The sequence below is a fragment of the Podarcis tiliguerta genome (assembly GCF_965153285.1).
Source record: "Podarcis tiliguerta genome assembly, chromosome: 7".
Classification (NCBI taxonomy): domain Eukaryota; kingdom Metazoa; phylum Chordata; class Lepidosauria; order Squamata; family Lacertidae; genus Podarcis; species Podarcis tiliguerta.
The window spans coordinates 77,839,489-77,852,506 of NC_139540.1; the positions used below are offsets into that span (position 1 = coordinate 77,839,489).

The 13,018-nt window shown below is 41.1% G+C and overlaps 2 protein-coding genes across 9 annotated transcripts in view; both read left to right on the forward strand.

The window, feature by feature from the left end:
- TMEFF1 (transmembrane protein with EGF like and two follistatin like domains 1) overlaps positions 1–13,018 on the forward strand; it is a 95,680-nt gene that overhangs the window by 39,953 nt on the left and 42,709 nt on the right. The window lies entirely within an intron of this gene.
- Positions 6,922–13,018, forward strand: part of MAJIN (membrane anchored junction protein) — a 197,937-nt gene continuing 191,840 nt past the window's right edge. For both annotated transcript variants that reach the window (XM_083449642.1, XM_083449652.1), the window contains exon 1: positions 6,922–6,954. The gene's annotated coding sequence lies outside the window, so the exon portion shown is untranslated. The remainder of the gene's footprint in view (positions 6,955–13,018) is intronic.

Sequence of the window (13,018 nt, forward strand, 5' to 3'; positions counted from 1 at the left end):
GATGATGATGATGATGATGTTTCTAAGGAGATTCTTGAAGCTGGCTTTCCTCTTTTTAACCATGATAAGCGGTTGACTTTACAGATTATTTTATGCACGAACCGAAAAGATTTTGTGTGCCTTATTAAGTGCCTGAGATGTTGTGACATGTAACACTGTGTACCTCTTTGATCGGGATTCCTTGTCAGCACTGCTGCAAAGAGTAAAAGGCAGCAGTTGTGGCGGAAAGGGTTCTGTTTGTGGTTTGGCGGGGGGGGGGGCTGAGGAGAGGCTCAACTAAGAGACTCCATTTGAACCCAACTAAGAAGTTTATACACACATGTATGTTTTGTCATTTGAAGACTCATAGTCACTGCAGAAAAAAACTTGATTGAAAAAGAAGTGATGTGAGGTGGTTCGGTCCTGGGCTCATTCCCACATGCAAGTCGCCACTTGATAGTAGGGTCATCAGGTGACAAGTGTACATGTGTGAACCAGACTTAACTCTGGTTAGCATAATCATTTTTCAGAAATTTAGATTGGGCTCAGGTGCATAAATGAAACAGGTTGCTCAAATCCTAACATTTTTGGGTGCCCTAGGCTGTCTTCAGAACCTACAAAATCTCATGCCGGCTAATGTGATGACTTGCATGTAATCTGAGGGAGAAATCAATAATGATATTAATATTTTTTATCTTAAGGATGTCAGGTGGAATAACTTTACTCAATGCCTGAAAGTTATTCCTAATATATGCATTTTTGTAAATACCGGAGGAACTGCATAACAAAATTTGGCTAAGTGTGGATTTAAATGGATAGTGCTGTCTTCAGTTTGCATATTATTTTGGAAAGTGCAAATCTGATAGAGTCACTTTTAAATGTGAACTGAATTTAATTTCTAATGGAGTATAGCATTGGTGCCTAAATCCCTACATTTAATCAAGCAAAAGTAAAGCATTTTGTTTTTAAAAATCTCAAGCACACTTAAAACATCAACAGGTCCTCTGGTTTAAAGGAGAACAAAACATAGCTCAGTCGGTAGAGCATGAGACTCTTAATCTCAGGGTTTGAGCCCTATGTTGGACAAAAGATTCCTGCATTTCAGGGGGTTGGACTAGATTACCCTTGTCGTCCCTTCCAACTCTACAATTCTAGGACTCTGTGTATTTGTGAGCAAGCAATCTGGTTTGATGCTGAGAGATACTTGTGCCATTTATCCATTTAGACATGGATTGCTTGTGTTTTATTACCACTATTCAGAGCCTTTGTGATGCAAGAAAAGTCTGTATTGTTTCTCAATACTATATTTGGAACCTGTTCTTTGGGCTGGTCACTGTGTGTTCATTGCAGAGGAGCAGTAGGAACTTGCAAGCAGGTCAGCTTTTTTTTAAAGCAACCAAGCCATGTCAGTAAATGTATAAAAGCCCAAGAGACACAGGGGGATTTCTCAGGGAGATACTTACCATGTCATGAAGTGAGGCAGAAGAAAGGCTTTTGAAAAGATTTACTTTCTGAGGTTTTCCATCACTGCTACATAGAGTTACTGCTATATAGAATACATAAATTCTACATTAAAATATTGAGGGAGCTATCCAGATAAATTAGTCTTGTTCTAAATAACACCATTTGTATCCATATGATATAAAGCAGTGACAAACTGGCCTTTATTTAGATATTATAGATGAATAAACCTGTCAGGAGAATAACTTAATTACATATGCCTCCCATGTATACAGAAGTTATAATTTAGTACTTTCGGGTAATTGGAATACAATGTAGAAGAAGCACATTGTGTTTTGAATTACCATTTTAATATTCTTTTTAGAGATTGAACACTATTGTTCAAAAGGTTTTGTTCTCTTTTATTCTCTATTCATCTTGACTTGAATCGGCGGGGGGAAACAGGGTTAGTTACATAAGATGGAAAGTTTGTTACCTTTTTCAGCGAAAAGAACAGCTCCGTCACTGGGATATGTAGCAGACAGAATTTAAAATTGGATTTTTGTATCCATTTTCCTCATAGACATGTCTGTATTATTAAGCAGCAGAGTTGTCAAAGGAGCTTCCAGACTGACCGCTTTTAACTTTAAGTTGTCACACAAACTTTATTCTTCGTCTTCGTAAAAATCTGTTAATTTGTTGGTCTAAGGCCTATTCACATGTATGGCATAGAATGGGGTCTGGAGGCACTAGAGACTTGTGAGGCTGCTGTTTGCAGATGGAACTGGAGGTAGTTGAGCTGAGATCCTATCTTCACAGCTAGAGAATCCTCTTGGGCCTGAAAATCAGGGGACACCAGTGAGTCCTTCCTGCATGGAATAAAGCCCCCAGATTGGTAATTGCTGCTCTGTCTGGGCAGCATGTTGAGGGAAGCCACCACACTATCCTCATCTCCTGCAGGACTACTTGACTGCTTGTCTGCCATGGGAGTCCCAGCCTGCCTTCCATCTTGGTGTGGCTGGTCATCTGCCCACCTGTGGCCTGATACTTGCCAGCCCTAGGGTGCCTAAGAGAACCTCAGTTACTCCATATTCAGTGTGATATGCAAATGGTTCTTCTCTTTAGGGGAAAAATATCGGTGGAGAAAGAGTGATGTGCCTTTAGATTTCCACCAAAGTTTACATGGATTAGGAAAAGACTTGAGCCAGGAGTGGGGAGCCTTTCTCAGTCCAGAGTTAGTATTCCTTTATGGGGAACCTTCTGGAGACTTCATGCAGGTGATGACTAGGGCCCTAGGCAAACATGGAAGGAGCAAGAGATGTGGGTCTTCCCGTTGTTTGGTAGGTTACATTCCAGCCACACATAAATTGGAGGTTTCTATCCAACTTTCTTTCTATGGACTCAGGCAAGCAAGATGCATTATCACAGTTAAGCAATCCAGTAAGGTAAACACACTTAAGAGCAACACAGCACAGGACTGGTGAAGGATGTGGTCTGGGGACAGTGGGAGACACCTGAGGGACAAATAGAGAGGCTTGGAATGACATATCTATCGCCTCCAAATTTCCTCCAACATGCAGGATCAAAGGTTTGGATTGCTCTGTTGGCTTCCTTTAAGAAAACAGAAACAGTATGTTTATAAAGCAAAAGCTGAAAACTTTTTTGATTAGCAAAGAAATACTGCTTCTGTCATTTGGCTCTCTTGTTATACCACAATTCTATAATTTTTGCTTGCCATTTTATTTTGCTTTGATCCTAAAAAAAAAATCCAATAATTTGTGTTCACCTGGTGCTTCACCACGCTCAAAAAGTGCTGTCTGGTGTATATCTATTCTATGAGTTCAGTAGGGCTTCCTCCCGGCTTTGTGGATATAGGATTGCACCCAAAGTGCTTAGCACACATTATCTTGTAATTCTTGCAAGGATTCCATGCCAGCCCTGCATGGTTGGGCAATACCATTATCCCAAACCCCCAATAGTAGTGGTGGTGTGGAAAGCTGAGGAAAACAGATTTTTTCTAAAGCCATCTAATGAATTAATGACAGAAGCAAGATGCAAACGGGGCCTTCCTGATTCATAGTTCAGTCTGCTAATCTAGTCACTACTCTTCTTCCAGCTCATATGTGAAACGTCTGCTTAATGGGAACCTGTATACCTCCACAATTCACCATTCACAGAAAGAGAGGCTCATGGCTCCCTTGATGCAAAAAAAATGCACTTTAAGCTGTAAGAGCATCTTTATAAATGCCACTGTGCCCATCTGCAGGTTTATCTCTCCTTCCCCCACTTATGGCTTTCAAGCTTTTCCAGTGCCATTTCTGTCCTTCATCAATTTCCATGTAGCTTTTTTTTTTTACCTCTTCAGGAGGTAAATGTCTTTGCCAGTCAATGAGAATATGCTACTTAGCTAATGCTCTTGAAGCGTTACACGTGGGAGACAGCTGAACAAGTAATAATGGCAACGCATCAGACCAGAAGAGAGAGCAAGACCGATGAGCAGGAATAAAGTGAGACTCTGATAATAAGAAAAGGCAGAGAGCTGGTATCGGCGTGAGGGAAGGAGCTGAATATGAAAAGATGCCTCTTGAAAGCCACTTTGAGTTTCTTAAGTTCTAGTTTCTGGCTTGGGCACCCATTGCTTTAATTAGGGGACGTTCAGAGGACTGACAGTTCCTGTCTCTTGCAGAGCAAATTCCATTAGCAGCAGGAAGAATTTCTCCCTCTCTGATAACACAAGAATGGGGAAGCCATTCAATGAGGCTGATTGGGAATCGGTTCAGTACAGGCAACAGGAAGTACTTCATCACACAGTGCGCAATGCACTCGTAGAATTCACCACTTAAAGATGTGTGGTGATGGCCGCTTTGAATAAGGGACTTTCTACTGATTTGTTGAGACCTCTCATATTCTTCTTGAGGGAGGTTCTCTCCCTCCCCTGATTTTATTTTACTGCTTCCAGAGATTTTGCCAGTCTCATTTGCATGTCTTCTAGATCACTGGAAATCATAAAGGCCAGGAGGTACTCCTATCCGCACTATGAATAAATGCTTCAGGACTTTTGCGTCCGATTGGCATTTGAGTGACTAGAGTGGGGCTATAGTTAGCAGCTATCCTGGACACAACCTAGGTAAGGGTGCAAAAAGTGAGCATCAAGTAATAGCTGTCAGAATGAAGCCAACTTGTGTAACGTTTGCTTTTGATACAGAATAGTAGATGAAAAGTTGTTTTTTAAAAGATAATATTTGTAACAATAGCAGGACAAATGTAGGCTTGTATCTAAAGCTGCCCTTGTACAAATGAAATGGACTTCCACTTCCCTCTCCTCTCGTCTCCCTTGTAGATCCTTCCCTGTGCTCCATTACATGAGTGGAGCTTCCATCCATAAACACCAAACACTAACTATTCAAACCAGTGCAGGATCATCTTGTACACTGAACATACAAAACATCAGTACATGCAAGGCATATTTATTGATGTACCCTTAGGGAAACCATTTATTGAGGCTTGTACCCAGAAACCAAATGTATGACTGATTATTACTTATTGGGAAAAATATGGATTGTAGAGGATTCTGACCAGTGCCACCTCTATTTATAGGTTCAATAAAGCTATTCCAAGTTGCATTGCTGCTTTGAGGTTTAGTAGGGACAGCAGATTAGGCCAAGGGATAGTCCTGTGCCAATAGATACATGGATATGTGTCTACTCAGATGCAATTCCTGTTGAGGTCAGTGGCGTTTACTCCCAGGTACATTGGTATAGGATCACAGCCTAAAGTACACAGATACTGCTGTTGTAGGAGGAGAAAACTGGAGTTATAACATTAGGTTACAGCCAGCTGTCTTTCTGCACAGCAACTTCAGAGGAGAAGCCTCAGCAATGAAAACTTGCAAGCTTCATCAACAGTTCATAAGCCATTCTTAACTCGTGCCAGCTCTTATGTGCGTGGAATTGAGAGGCTGCCTCTGGCATTGAAGTGACTGGTTACGGCACTGCAGACAGATGAGACACATTATAGCGCAAAAGTGCCTGGAGACAGCTATCCAGAGGGCATCAGTCTCTTAGGATGAAGTTCCGATGGCTGGGCGGGAGACTTGAGTAGAGTCGGGACAGTTGTTGAAGCCTCTGGCGGATAGGCAGAGTTGTTGATTATTAAGTACACACACACCCCAATTTTGCATGCTCCAGTTAGAGAGACTGCCAAGAAATTTGCAAAACGGAGTGATAAATACTGTAGAAACTTCTATTTTATTTTTAAAAGAAACCTAAGATTTTTCATATATAGTTTAACTTCCATTTGATGCTTTGCTTGTTTTTTTCAGAAGAGAAAGAAATGGCCAGCTTTGTGAGAAGTATTTCAGTGCAGAAGTATTTATGTATGTGGGTCTATTTCTGCAGGAAATACCAAGCTCTGAGCAATAAAACTCTGAACTGAATTAAGGTACTGGAACATTTGCTAATCCAAGTACATTAGGACATAACAGGAGCCCAGAGGTGTCATTTTTGTTAGTATTCAAAGCATCTTTCAGTAGTACTGATGTTGCTTTTTACAGGCATATTAAGACCTGTGAAAGAGACTTGAAGCTGAGAGGCCAGAATTTTGCTTAAAGTTGGCTGGATAAAGGTGATATTGGAGAATGTGCCTTTCTTAAAACCCTTTTATCCATCTGATGTTATGATACTGATCTTGTGGAGAGCTCAGGAGACACACCTTATCCAGTTGGAGAGCTTTGCTAGACATGACAGAGGTGGCCCAGAATGTTTTGTCAGAGGTAGCCCAAGAAAACTGAAATCTCAGCCAAAGGTCCTAAGAAAGGACAATGAACTCCCTTCAGAAGATGGTGGACTCCATTTCTTGGAGGTTTTGAAGCAGACATCAGATGCCCACCTGTCACAGAAGCATTAGTTGAGATTCCTGCATTGCAGGGGGTTGGACTCGATGACCCTCAGGGCCCCTTCCAACTCTACAATACTATGATTTTGTGAAAAATATAATAATCTACATTGAAAAGCCAGTTACAGGCCTTCTGTTTCACTCTGTTAGGGTGGCAAACTATGACCAAAAGAAGCAGAACACATGCCCAACTGTGCCCTCCAGATGTTATGGACTTAAACTCCCATGAGCGCCAGCCAGCAGGTGCTCTTAGGAGTACTAGTCCCAAACATCTGTAAGGCACCAGGTTGGGAAAGAATGACTTTCAGTATAGAAAATGTGCATATTTTGCAAATTCTTTAAAAAAATTACTTCTTACATATTATAATCATGTACGGTTGGGTGGGGGTTTCCTTTTCAAAGAAAAACCTAAACTGGGGTTTTCCCTGTTAGCATGGCTGTCGATGGTGTTCTAGAAGAAGAAAGAAAGAAAGAAAGAAAGAAAGAAAGAAAGAAAGAAAGGTAGAGGGAAGGAAAAATCCTAGGTGATTTCCTGGGTTTTGGACCATAGTAAAATTGGGGATACGGGTGGCGCTGTGGGTTAAACTACAGAGCCTAGGGCTTGCTGATCAGAAGGTTGGCGGTTCGAATCCCCATGATGGGGTGAGCTCCCGTTGCTCGGTCCCTGCTCCTGCCAACCTAGCAGTTCGAAAGCACGTCAAAGTGCAAGTAGATAAATAGGTACCGCTATGGCGGGAAGGTAAACGGCGTTTCCGTGCGCTGCTCTGGTTCGCCAGAAGCGGCTTAGTCATGCTGGCCACATGATCCGGAAGCTGTACGCCGGCTCCCTCGGCCAATAAAGCGAGATGAGTGCCGCAACCCCAGAGTCAGTCACGACTGGACCTAGTGGTCAGGGGTCCCTTTACCTTTTTACTAAAATTGGGAAGAAGATTGTGGGTATGTGGATAATATTTGGTCATTGAAGGTTCCATAGTCTTATAAGGAGGAAGTTAAAATGGCCAGAGACTTTTAACAAGAAAATCCTTCTTTTTCCTCTGGTGCTGTTGACCCATAGTACAAGGAGGATTTTTTAAAATTTTTATTTTTGGTCTGTGGGAAGGTAATAGAGCAGTGCATTAGAAGGGCTTGAGATCTAGCAGCTTGAGATGTCAATCTGCATGGAATTTTCCTCATCAGGTAGAACAGGGGGTGTTTTGCCACAACCTCATGAACATTGTCATGGTAAGGGCAGTCATTTCAACTTATCCACTATGGTGGTAAACGGAACTGGGGGAGGGATCTAGAAATCATCTTCCCACCCTTCACCCTTAACAGGTCTTTAGCTAATAAAGTCAATGATGAACTGAAGGTGAAGGTCTGCTGCCCTGGGTACTAGTTTACTGCTTCCGCCACCTCCCACATGGTGGGCATGGCCCAGTAACCAGTTATCAGATACAGTGGTACCTTGGTTTACAACCATAATCCGTTCCGGAGGTCCGGTTGTAAACCAAAACAGGTTGTAACCCAAGGCGCGCTTTCGCCAATGGGGCCTCCAAAAAAAGTAAATAATGGTTTTAATAATAAAAAAATGGGTTGTCATCCAAAAAAAGGGACACGCACTTCCGGGTGTGACATGGTTGTAATCCAAAACAATTGTAATCCAAAACAGTTGCAAACCAAGGCACCACTGTACTTCACACACCTTTGCTACCAATGGGCTAGGAATGACCCTGGATCCTGTACTTCAGCATGGCATGCTATAATTTCTGTACACAGTCTGGAAATTCCAACAGGCTTAAGACTTGCTCATTAGCAAGTTAAGCATGCTTCTTCAATCCCATTAAAATCAAAGGAACCTTAAGTGCTGCTGATTTAGTGGGGCTTAGGGTCAAACTACACATTACAGTGAATGCACAGCACTCAACAGCATCTTATTTCTTTTCACTAAATTCAGATGTGGTTGGGGGAGTAGTTGGGGACCACAGCTTGCAGGGAGGAGAGGTTTGCCCCTCCCTCCCACCCACACCCACCCTGCAAGGCGCAGCCTTGAGACTTAGAAAAAGGTTCCCATTGGCACTATCAAGAACTTTCCTCCTAAGCATCATAGCTGTGCGGGAGTGGGGTATTTTCATTCCAATTGTAGCTGGAGAGGAGAGGAAGAAGCTTCCTCTCCCTATAGACTGTACTGTCTATGACTCTTCCCTCCCCATGCCTGTAATTAAAGAAAAAACGAAGATGTAGCTGTCCATTATACATATAGCATAATATGGAGTTTGGTCCTTTAAGAATGCTTAACTTCTTAGCTTTCAGTTTTTATCCTACCAGACCATTGCTAAGGTGGCTAATTCATTCTTTAAAAGAAGATTATTAGGATTAATAAGAAAATATGAATGCCATTTTCTCTGATTAAGAGGACGAAAATGATACAGTATTATGTTCCAAGATTTACTTTAGCAAAGAAGATATTACTGGCTCTTAGCCAAAATACTTTCCCAAGATAAAAGTCGTCTTGGCTTTACTGGGAGTTACGTGCATGTATTTAAGAATATGAATTGAAGAGTGCAGAGTCTGACATTTATGCCTTGTATTTTCAGAGAAACATCAAGCCAAAATCAAGCCAAATTATTCCCTCTCCGCAGTAGTGAAGGGAATTAAATTGCCTTCCACAGTCTAAGTTGGCAAATGAAGCATTTAGATACGAGCATAAATGAAAAGGCACACCATTTTAAAAAGCATGTCGGAAACAACACATTTTGGTTGCACAGAAATAAGTGATCACACAGTGCATTTCTGGGAAGACATATTTTCCATGTCTTGAGATATTTTTACTCAGAAGCAATGAAGAAGGCAGTGGATGTTGTATTCAACAACCTTTACACATTAAGTAGGTTTAAAGGGCTTCCTTGCAAGTCTGCCCCCCCCCTTTAAAAAGTTTGGAAGCTAAGTGTTGACTTCACAGCCAGATACTAGAAGTGGGGTCCCACTATGGTAGGGCAACAGATATATATGCATATATCGACACATATATTGTCTGTTAAAGTTTGACTCGGGTTCTAATCCTATATCCACAAGTGGGAGTAAGTTCTCTAATTTAGTGGGGCTTATTTCTGGATAGGCATGTGCTGGATTGTATTCATAGAGTTTAATCAAATTGAGGAACCTATGAAATCCCTTTTTTAAAAAATTCAACCTTCAATTCTATAGATTTTGACAGGTTTTTTTTTTCTTTTTTAGAAATATCCATTCCTTTCCTATAAACATATGTTTCATACAAGCTCAAATATTAAAACAAATTTACATAAATCAGAAAACAAAACAAACATTTTCATCGAAATTTTCTGCTTTTTGTATTTTTACTGTTGCTACAATAATTGCTTTTGTTTCTGATTTTTTTTTATCTATTTTATATTTTATGGTTCTCTTTTGTGGGCTATTTTTAAAATCTAGATTAAGAATAAAATAATGTGGGAAAATACAATTTTTGGCTAATAAGATACCAATTTTAATTTTTAAATTTTGTTTCCAATGTATTTTACTAGAGAATTGAAGGAAGAATGGCTAATTTTTTCAAGAAAGTCTAGTAGCACTTTAATGATTATGCATTTATCCAGCGAAGTTCTACTCCATGTAGGCCCAATGAAATTAATTGGCTTAAGTTAGACATGTCTATTATTTTTATTAAATTTTTATTAAAGATTTTCTTTGGTTGCAAAGGTACGTGCTTTGTCTCTTTTTTCAGGTTGTAGAGTATTTTCTACAAATCAGTTACATTTGAGATTTTAGTGTTTCATGCAGTATAGGGTTGGGGGGAAAGAGAGGGGGTGGGTTGGTAAAACTTAGATTCTTTGACTTAGTGTATGTGTGGGGGTTTTGTGTCAGGGTCATTTGGGTAGGTTCTTTTTCTTTTCGTTTATTATTTTTTCTTGGCAGTGAGAGAAGTTGAGTGGAGCGAGCCAGGGCATGGTTGGTTGTCTTTATTTGACTGCAGTGATAGTTGTTTACGTGTGTTTGGGATGGAGGGTAGAGAGAGATGGTTGGGTCAAGTTAGCCATATTGATTCGTATGCTTTCGGTGAATTCTTGATGTTGGCCTGTTGGGCTACGTATGTAATAAAGGAGAGCAATAATGGGGTGAAGGCATTCTCTTTCATTTGTCCCAGTGTCTGTTTCAGTCTGTTGGTTAGATTTTCCAGTAAGGCTGTTTCCCATACGGTTTGGTACCAGTTCACTCCTGACAGGTTCCCCCGATGCTTCTGGCTGCTGAGAGTAGGTGGGTAATAAGCTCTTTATAATATGAATGGGCATTATCATTTTGTAAAATGTTCAATAGTTAGGCGTGTCCATTAATTAAAATGGGTCTATTCTGAATAAAACTAAAGCTGGTTAGCACCCTAAACCTCTTTTCGTGATGTAGCTACAATCCTATGCACCCTGGAATAAGCTCCGTTGAAGTCCGCAGTTCTTCCTTCTCAATGTGTAGGTCTCGCCAGTAAAGCACATTTAAGTTTCAATGATGTGTCTTCTTTAGTCAGTTGTAATGCAACCTTTAGTTTTTAATTAGAAATACAAACAATATTACAGACTATGTAATCTGCTAGCCTGGGGAAGGAATCACATCAGTCGGTGAGAAGCACCTTGAGTTTTGTCTGCGACCATAAGAGCTGCAGACTCAAAGAGAGTCTGCTTGTTCCAACGGGTCAATATAAATATGTTAACTGAACAAGTATTATCCTACTGAGAGACTGACTCAGCTTCCTCTGTCTCTAGACCTAATCAGACTAATCTGACACAAAACCTGAAAGCTCCATTACAGTGGTACCTCGGGTTAAGAACTTAAATCGTTTTGGAGGTCCATTCTTAACCTGAAACTGTTCTTAACCTGAAGCACCACTTTAGCTAATGGGGCCTCCCTCTGCTGCCACGCGATTTCTGTTCTCATCCTGAAGCAAAGTTCTTAACCCGAGGTACTATTTCTGGGTTAGCAGAGTCTGTAACCTGAAGCGTCTGTAACCTGAAGCGTCTGTAGCACGAGGTACCACTGTATTAAGGGAAGGGGAGTCTTCAACCCTGGCAAGTGCCTGTGTTGAAGCCAACGTTTCTCTCCCTTTAGTGCACACTGATAGCAGTCACTAGCAACTTCACAGTTCTCTTTACTATTTGGCTCTCACTAATTCCCATCAGTTTGGTAATATACAGTGGTACCTCGGGTTAAGTACTTAATTCGTTCCGGAGGTCCGTTCTTAACCTGAAACTGTTCTTAACCTGAAGCACCACTTTAGTTAATGGGACCTCCTGCTGATGCCGTGCCGCCGGAGCACAATTTCTGTTCTCATCCTGAAGCAAAGTTCTTAACCTGAGGTAATAATAATAATAATAATAATAATTTTTTATTTATATCCTGCCCTCCCCAGCCAAGGCCCCCCCAAGACTCCCCCCCCCCAAGACTCTTGCACTCCACTCCCTCTCCTTTATATGTCATTTCCTTTTCTTTTTTGTTTGACTTGTTTTCTTCTTTTTACATGAGAAGCAAGCATGTTTGATGTACAGTGGTTTTGCTACATATTGTTAAAACATAATATTAATTAAAAAACATTTTTAAAAGAGTTGTTTTCGGGGTGTGTACATGAACCAGACTTTTGAATTACCAGACTTTGGGGAAGCCATAATAGTCTTAATAGCCTTGAATTAGAGGACCTGGGAATCTCCATTCCTTAACTGCATTACATATCCATAACTAGGGAAATGTGAGAGCATTGTTTTGTGATTGTGGTGTAAAACCAGGTCTTGACTTCCAAATAGTAGCAGTGCTTTCCTCTTTCTGTTTTTGCTTGGATATATTTTTGCCTCATATTTTATTTACTTTTGTGTGTGCGGTTGGCCTAGTTTTCCACTCATTGGAAAATTTCCCAGAACATGCTTTTTGCAAATCTTTGCCGAGGAACTGTCAAACTTTCTCATTGCAAAATGGAATTGACAGACTGGCTGTTTGCTGAGTTTTTGGAATAAAGATGTCAAGCTCTGACACCTTGCTAATCAGATGTCCTTCCCTGGTTATCAGTTTTTAGGGTAAAAATGTGAACTAACAATCTGTTTGTGAACACAAAGTAACATTTTCTCTCTGGGTTGTGTACCTGGAGTGACAACACTGGTTTTTACTGAGCACTGGGATGGCAATCAGGAGGTAAGGCAAGGTGATACGAAAGCAGCTCAGTCTCTGTTTGAGCAACTCATTGTTCAGACTGAGGAGCTGGGGCAGAATCAGCACTTTCATTGGACTGGATTCCCTGTGTACCTGTTCTGTTTCAGTAGCCACCTGCCATGTTGGTTCTGAAGTACAAGAGATTGGGGCAGTGCCTTCCTCTGGCATGTTACCATGTTTGGCACCAAGAGTAAGGCTGTTCCTACAGAGGTCAAGATCAGATTCTGATAGGCAACATAAAGATAGGTTTGGACAAAGCGAAGTCTTCATCTGCAAGCTCTGGACTCAGTAGGTGGAGCATATTTAAACTATAACTATACTGCTGCTCAGGATATTGGAAATATCACTGGTTTAAGGATCCTCACCCAGTAGCAAGGGAGGCTGTTGTTTCAGCAGGGTGCAAATGCCTTCTGAGACTTCATAAGGTCCAGCCTGTGCTATTAGGGAGCCAGTGTGGTGTAGTGGTTAAGAGCAATGGACTCGTAATCTGGTGAACTGGGTTCGATTCCCTGCTCCTCCGCATGCATCT